Genomic DNA, 8,674 nt, shown 5'->3' with positions numbered 1-8,674 from the left:
CCAGCATTCAAGTCAGCCTTGATGAGGGATGAGTAACTAAAAGAGGATGGCTAAGATTCCCATTTATTAAGGGCTTGATTCACACCAGGGCTGAGCTCTCTAATCAGCCTGCGGGATGTGGGGGGCAGGGACAAGTGGAGGCCTATCAGCTTACAGCCCTTAAGAACCAATACAAGAAAGTGCCAGGCCTGTCCAGAGTTTAGACAGGTAGAGAACATGTCTGGCATAAGAAGACTAAGCCCACAGAGCAAGCAGCTCACCCCACTAGTCCTGCTGGCCCATTCCTCCCTGGCGGCCAAGGAAGCCAGACTGTCGCACTGCGGCATCAGCCTTCTGCGTGGCTGGGCGTTTTTGGGAAGGCTGAGCCTTCCCTTGCCTACATTATCAGCTGCCCATGTTAACGGCCCTGCAGAGATGAGCAGGGCAGCACCTAAACCCCTTTAAAATCTGGGCTTTGAGCCCTGCGGCCTCTGTTCCCCATAAGCGGGGATCCTGTACCTCACAGGGGGCTTGTAAGGAGAAATCTATTAAATATTTGGAGGTTCTAGCCAACATTTCTCCACTGCAGCAAAAGGATCACTGGCTCCCGTCGGGTGAGCCCAGCCAGCCCTCTGGAAGTAACATCTTCCTCCCGCTGCTGACCTGGGCTGCATCTGTTCTGTAGCAAACCCCCTGCAAGCAAAAGTCCCCGGAGCCGCCTGTAGAAAAACACGCCATGGGCCCAGCCCAGTGACACAGCCAGAAATAGAAGTGATAATGACACCGGCCCGACAGATATTAAACCCATTCATCACTTCCCGCCAGGGCTGTTTAGAACGCTCCCGCGTTTGCCAAGTTCGCCTCTGCGAGCCGCACAGCTGCAGTGGGCTAAGGAGAGTCGGGTTGCGGGACGGCTTAGCGTTCCCTAGGGTAAAAAAGCCCTTCGGAGCTAAGATCAGGAGGCCAAGGAGCACCAGGGTATGCTTTGGTGTTTTAACCAGCTACAATTATAAACTCCCCCCAAAGAGTTGCTCCTGGAAATCTTCCCCGATCCTTTAAGCACCATGCCGGAGTGCACTACAAATCAGCTAGGAACATAAGTCAACATGTGCATGTGAGGTGCAGAAGGAGGGAGGCAGTAGGGCGAAGGAAACATTTTCCAGCATCATCCGCAACAGTCCCATGCCAAAATCTGCTTCAGGAATGTTTCTGACTGAGCAGCTCAGAGGCGCCTGCTGAACTACATCTTCCAGAGTGCACTTGTCTTTTCTGCTCTTGCTAGACCAGTGTTTCTTAAACTTTTTAAGACCGAGGAACACCAAACAATATTTTTTTTTATGCAGAACCCCAAGGATTTTTTCCTTGAGGAAAAAAAGAGGGCGCGGGGTTATTGAGCAGAGCAAAAAAAAAAAAAAAAAAAGGTCACCTGGCCCTTTAAGAGTGGCCATTTTGAACTCTATTTTCCACGGCACGCTAGTGTGACACAATTTAAGAAACACTGTCCTAGACCAAAGCCCGTTCAAAGCTCTGGAGTGTATTTTCACAGAATCAAATAGACTTTGGCCCCCAAATTCTCATGCCCAACAGGGTCTGGATTCTAGCTTAGAAATTAAGAACGGCCAGACTGGGTCAGATCAAAGGTCCATCTAGCTAGTATCCTGTCTGCTGACAGTGGCCTATGCCAGGTGCCCCGGAGGGAGTGAACAAAACAGGGAATCATCAAGTGATCCCTCCCATTGCCCATTCCCAGCTTCTGACAAATAGAGGCTAGAGACACCATTCCTACCCAGCCTGGCTAATCGCCATTGATTGACCTAACCTCTATGAATTTATCCAGTTCTTTTCTGAACCCTGTTAAAGTCCTGGTCTTTACAACATCCTCTGGCAAGGAGTTCCACAGGTTGACAGTGCGCTGCATGAAGAAAAACTTCCTTTTGGTTATTTTAAACCTGTTGCCTATTCATTTCATTTGATGACCCCCAAGTTCGTATCTTATGGGAGCAAGTAAATCGCTCTTCCTTACTCACTTTCCCCACATCTTGTTTTTGTAAATTACCTGCCTCTCTTTTGTCCCTCCTCTTAGACCCACGCTTGACTCCCTTCCGCTTCTGCCTCATGTCTTGCTTTCATTCCTGCAATTCAAGGGTTTGGGGAACAGTGAAACATGAAGATGAGGTTGAATCCTTCCCGCGTCAAGCATCACATTGGACCCAAACCAAGGCCCCTCCAAGCTGGCTATCCTGGGTCGCTCAGTGCCTGTCCCTGGTGTTAAGTCCTGTACCTTTCCTCTCTCTGAGTACAGTGATACGGAGCAATTCTTTAGGCTGTCTCATTGGTGTATGGCTCCAGGGGCCTGATAAATCCCCTGCCACAGCAGACGCTCTCCCTTCCGTCTTACCGCATCCCAGATTTCCGTATTCTCTTCTGGGTAACGTTTGAGAGAAGGGCTGGCTGCAGTCCCTGGCACATCTTGGCCTTGGTCATCACTTCACGCCACTCGACAGCTCGGATTTTCCCGAGGCATTTGCTTTGGAAGGGGAGGGGTGTTCAGAGGCTGCCTGTACCAGGGGCCAGCCTGCCACAGAGCCAGTCTCCTGGCAACCCAATGAGCGCAGCTGGCCCTGGTAGAAGCTGTCTGATTGACTGCGCTCTCTGACCTACACTCAGCAGCAATGGCAATTCAGTGGGCAGCTGCGCTTGTTTGTGTCCCTGTTCCAGCCCCAGCACCCGGCTCTGTCTAGGCTTCTGACCCTCAGCTACGCCTCCTGACCAATGTTCCCTCTAACTTTTTCCATCCATGTGCAGAATAAATGTTGTGTGCACCAAGACCTGTGTAGACGTGCACTACCAGTAAAACACATGCTGCTGGTAGTGAGCATTCTGCTAATCAGAAGGACGGCATTTGAATCTCACCTGGGTGCTTAGCTTACAGGGAACACTGCCCTGTCCTGCCCTGACAATGACAGCAGCTTTCCCTTCGGCTTTGGCTTCCGGCACTTGGCTCCGAGCTAGACTTTTGTCAGGAAAAACACTTGGTTTTGGCAACAAAAATCTTCCACCCCTGTGAGAGACTTTTGTCTTTTTCCCTCCCTTTATTGTCCACAGAATGCCATTATGAATTTTGCTGTCTGTTTGTTGACAGAAATTGCTTCTGCCTGTATTGCACAGGGCCGGCCCTGATGGCTGTGCTCAGTGTTTTGTGATCTCTGCTGCCCTGCAGGCAAAGCTCCGGGAAGTATCTGACAGCTGAGTGAGCTGCTCCCTTTGGGGAACAAACAAAGAGCAAATCATTGACATGCTCCTGTTCTGCCCTGCTGGGAACACAGCGGCAGGCAGGCTGTGCTGCTTTGCCATTCCCCAGCACACAGAGCTCGCAGAGCTAGTCATGGTGCTGCTCCTAACAGCTGAGGAGTCTGTGGGAGAACTCAGAAGGAATCCCAAGAAGCGCAGGGATCAGCCCAGCCTTCCCACCACTCTGCACTGAGGGATGCTTACCCACAATGCTTTGCTCTGTCTGCTGACAGAGTGCTACCAATGTGGCCATGACATGTCGACAACGGAAGGCAGGGAAAACAGTTTGACCGGTTTTCACTTTTGCCGACTTTTGCCTGTCGACAGCACTTTTGTCGCCAAACTTTCCCAGTGTCGACACAGCCTTGTCTACGGCATTTCCATCCGCTGTGCCATGGCCTCCACTCCCCTGCCTGTGAAGCTGGAGAGCTGCTCTCGCCGGCCACACCCTGTAAAGATGTTCACTGGTGGTAGGTTTTCAGGGCCGCAACCCGACAACATCCAAGTGTCAATGTCACACCAGCTCCATGTGTTATGGCCAGGCTCCTTCTGCGTCTCCACCCTGCTGTGTGCTAATGCATAGCCAGTGGGAGCTCTGCCTGTTGTTTGTACTCAGGCGGAGCGTGTGATGGCATGTTTACCTGGGGAGGAGTCTACCATCCTCCAGGACAGGCCCCTGGAGGCCAGATGGCAGGATGCAGCTCTGCTGTGAAGCAACGGGGCAGTAAGCATGCATCAGTCAGCCTGGGAGCTCTGGCCTAGCCACGTGGACCTCACAGTGAGGAAGCCATTGTTGGCATCTTCTGCCTTGTTCCCACTGACGTTAACATAAACATAAGAACGGCCAGACTAGGTCAGACCAATGGTCCATCCAGCCCAGTGTCCTGTCTGCCGACAGTGGCCAGCGCCAGGTGCCCCAGAGGGAGTAAACAGAACAGGGAATCGTCACGTGATCCCTCCCCTGTTGCCCATTTCCAGCCTCTGACACACAGAGGCTAACGACACCATCCCTACCCATCCTGGCTAATAAGTATTGATGGACCTAACCTCCATGAATGTATCTAGGGTTTTTTTGAGCCCAAGTCTTGGCCTTCACAACATCACCTGGCAAGGAGTTCCACAGGTTAACTGTGCGATGCCTGAAGAAAAACGTCCTTTTGTTTGCTTTAAACTGCTTTTGATGACGGGTCTGATCCTGCAAGGTGCTGCGAGATCTTCACCTCCACTGCAGGCACGATGGATCTTGGCAGCCGCGGGCCTTTAGGCAGTAAGGTCTTCAGAAGAAGGACTGCATCTTGTTAATGGGCACCCCTATGGCACCAGCGTCAGAACTGTACTGACAACTTCCCATGTATGTTAATGGGAGTTGCAGGTGCCCGTCTCCAGATCAGGCAGCTAATCTGCCTATGTCATTTGCATATATTTAAATAGACTCTAAACTTCTTGTACGAAGATTCTCCTAGTGGCCACTAAGATCTCAGTCTTTGCCTGGGTTCCTCTATATTTAATCATGCTTCATTAGGCAGCCTCCAGCCTGCAAAACAGGCCTCCCTGTGGTAAGTGGCAATTTGTCTGTATTATTGTCGTCCCTAGGGGCACCAGACGCGGCCCAGGCCTGCATTGTATCCGGCCCCAAAGAGCTAACCTTTTAAGACACGAGACACCAGAGGGATCCCGAGAGACAAGGACGAGAATGACACAACAGAGTCAGCATGACAGGCCGTGGTCTCAGCATTTCCATCAGACACAGACAGCAATCGATGGCTGATTTTTTTTTCCTGGTAACTCACAAAACCCACAGCTGCCGCTGACCGGCTTTGTCGACTCCAAGGTCAAAGAGGGAGTCTCTGGAAGAGCCAGGATTTGACCCTGCAGTGTTTTAACCACAAGCCTGTCCTCAGATTTGCTGCCCACTTCCCACTGGGAAATCAACCTTTCCATTTATAGGAGCGACTGATGCCTGCAACGTGTTGCAGCAGCCTCTGTGGATTCCACAAGCTGTTCTTTTACAAATTCTTGTTACAAAGCACATAGGAAGCCCTGCTCCACTGGGTCACACTGGGGTAGTCCAGGAAGACGGTGGGGAGGAAATTGGTCACATGTGTTGCCCACACTGAAAATATATTTCACTCTCGGAACGGGAACCAGGTGTATGTGGCCCAGTGGGTAGGGCCGCGTGAGGTCTGTAATTGACACAAGAATATTTCCAGGGGCGTGTATCAAAAAGATATTTATTCAAACATGTGCGCCACCCTCCTCCCCACATGAAAGTCCCTCCTCCATGTTCACTGCTTTGCGATGTTCAGCGAATGAACTGGTCCCATTCCGGGCCAAACCCTCAGCTGACATAAAGCAGTTTACCTTCATAGAAGTTAATAGGGGTATGTCTACACTACCCCCCCTAGTTCGAACTAGGGGGGGTAATGTAGTCATATGGAGTTGCAAATGAAGCCCGGGATTTGAATTTCCTGGGCTTCATTTGCATAAAGCCGGCCGGCGTTCCACGAGGCGTACAGCTAGTTCGGATAGGAAGCCTAATCCGAACTAGCTAGTTCGTGCCACGTGTAGCCGCGCGGCACGCAGTCCGAACTAGCCGGCATTTAAAAATGGCGCCGGCTGGCTTTATGCAAATGAAGCCCGGGAAATTCAAATCCCGGGCTTCATTTGCAACTCCGTATGACTACATTACCGCCCTTAGTTCGAACTAGGGGGGTAGTGTAGACATACCCTAAGTTCCTAAATTGGAGGAGCAGCCCTGGGATCTTTGGGCCAAATTTTCAGCAGGCGTAAGTTGGCGCAACTCCGCTGAAGTCACTGGATCAGATCCTCAATTCGCCTAAAGCACCCCAGTGCCACGGAGCTCAGGCCACTTCCTGGCACGGATTGGCTAAGGACCCGACCCACTATAAGAATCCTTTGAAAAATCCCACTCTGATCTATTTCTTCCACTGCATCCCACTTCCTCTGGTTTAACGCCTTTGAGCTGTGAGACTTCGCACCGGGTCTCTGCCGGACTGGATCCGTGCCCCTGCCGATAGCAATCAAATAGAGGAAATCATACAGCACACGCCCAGTCTTTCTGAATGCTTTCTGACCAATGCTGTCCCTGTGGGCAGACAGTGGACCCGCCAGGAAACCCCCCACCACATACACTGGGTCAGTCCGGGGGCTGCCGGTGTTTCCCCTGGGGTTTCCCATATTTCCTATCCTTGGTGCAGGGACTATTGCAAATACCGGGGTGATGCGGTCGAAGCCCAAACTGGAGCGTGCTGCTCTCTGGACTCGCATTGTCCGTACCTCCAACGCACCCAAGGACTTTGGAAAAGGGGCTGGCTCTGTAGTATTTCATAGCATCCCAGGGTGGGAAGAGACCTCAGCAGGTCACCGAGTCCAGCCCCCTGCCCAAAGTAGGACCAACCCTCATTTCAAATGTGTTTTCAGGCAGGAAGCCTGCTGGTTTGGATTGCCTGGGATCTGTGCACTGGCAGCTGTGTTGGGACTACAGTAAAACTCCAATAGTCCAGCATCCAATAGTCCGGCACTCCTGATAGTCCGGCATCAAAATGGCAAGAGCCTAGTGAGTGAGCTTCAGCAAAAAATGAGTCACAAGGTAACAGCGGCAGCAGCTGAACTGAGCAAAAAGGCTTAAAAAAACTAAAATATTACAGTATACTCTATACAGTATGTACAATAAAAAGGTACAATTAAGAACACTTTATATACAGTATATAATGTATACAGTATATATATATAACCATTTTATAGTACCTCCTGATAGTCCGGCATATCTGATAATCCGGCATCACCTAGGTCCCATAGGTTCCGGATTATCGGAAGTCTACTGTATCTGGCAAGGGGCTCACAAAAGGAGAAGTCGGGAGGGTGTTACCATAGTGCCTCAGCTTCATTTAATCCCTGGTCAGCAGCTCAGACCACTGCAGGGCGGCCTTGTGGGGTGAGCAGAGCTAGATCACAGGAGCAGCCCTGCTAGGAAAATGGAGTGAAATCGGGGCTGGAGTCCCTGGCGAATATTTATTCAGGGTCTGGCCCCGTTCCTGCTGCAGTGGATCCAGGCCAGCGGGTTACACAGGGTAATGGTTAACTCGCGCTTTCTGAGTGGTTTGCAACTTTTCCTCACTTCCTGAGCCTGGGGAGCGACTGCCCTGCCTTCCTGCATAGGGCTCCCCACCCTTTCTGGATCAGGTCCTTGAGAAAAGAGAGAAGCGGCTGAAGGCTACGTGTCCGTCTACCGACGGGCTGGCCAGCACCGCTGCTAAGCAGGCTGGGTGGGAGGGTCCCTCTCTCCGCACCGGAGAACACAGCACAGGCAGGTAGAACCAACAGGGACCAAGCGTTAATGTGCCCCCACAGGGCGTCACTCAGCTACAGAGCTGGGCTAGGGTGCCAGGTCCTGGAGTCCTGTGAATCTGAGGGGGGAACAGGACAGATGCCAACCCTAGCAACTGGACGCTAAAACTCAACAACGGGACCTTGCTGCTACCGGCACTTGGGTCTGCAGAGAGCCTGGGTCAGTGGTTGCGAGAGGGGGGAGCTGCCGGGAGCATAACAAACACAGTGAAGACTTTGTGGGGAGTCAGACGCCATCACCCTAGGAGGGGAAAATGTCCCAATTATCTCTCTGGGCTGCTAGATCCAAGACCCATTGCCTCAATTCCCGGTGAGCTGAGCAGACTAGGGAGGTGAAGGGTTAACCCGTGGGGGCTGGCGCAGCTCCCCATCTGCCATGGGCAGGGGGCTGCTCCAGCCCCACGGGTGGCCCACTGTGGACAGCGGCTGCTCCGGTCCTTTGGGGCAGTAAGCCCAGGCCCCCTATGGGCAGGAGGCCACTCCAGCCCAGCAATTAACCAATTACACAGGAGTTTACATCCCTAGTGGGGACATGCAGTAGCTGGGGGAGAACGTCTCCCCGCCACCGCCAGCCCCAATCTTGTCCAAACCCCTGTCCCAATCCAGGCCCTAGTAGGGGGAGTGGAGCAGGCTGATCCTGCCGTGTCCGGGATAGCCCAGCACCAATCCAGCTCTGACCCTGAAGTACTCCGGGTGGCCTTGAGTCAGAGACCCCTCCCACGGCCCCAATCAGAGCCCACACCCCAACCTCTGCCCCAGCCCTGAGCCCTTCAACTCCCGCCGCACCCTGGAGCCTGCACCCCCCGCCAGAGCCCCCACATCCCTGCACCCCAACCTCTGCCCCAGCCCTGAGCCCTTCAACTCCCGCCGCACCCTGGAGCCTGCACCCCCCGCCAGAGCCCTCACATCCCTGCACCCCAACCTCTGCCCCAGCCCTGAGCCCCCCCCACACTCAGAATCCCTTGGCCCCAGCCCTGAGCCCCCCCCCCCCACACTCAGAATCCCTTGGCCCCAGCCCTGAGCCCCCCCACACTCA

Source organism: Pelodiscus sinensis, chromosome 6 (genome assembly GCF_049634645.1).
Source record: "Pelodiscus sinensis isolate JC-2024 chromosome 6, ASM4963464v1, whole genome shotgun sequence".
NCBI classification, from domain to species: domain Eukaryota; kingdom Metazoa; phylum Chordata; order Testudines; family Trionychidae; genus Pelodiscus; species Pelodiscus sinensis.
This window is presented reverse-complemented; position numbering follows the sequence as displayed.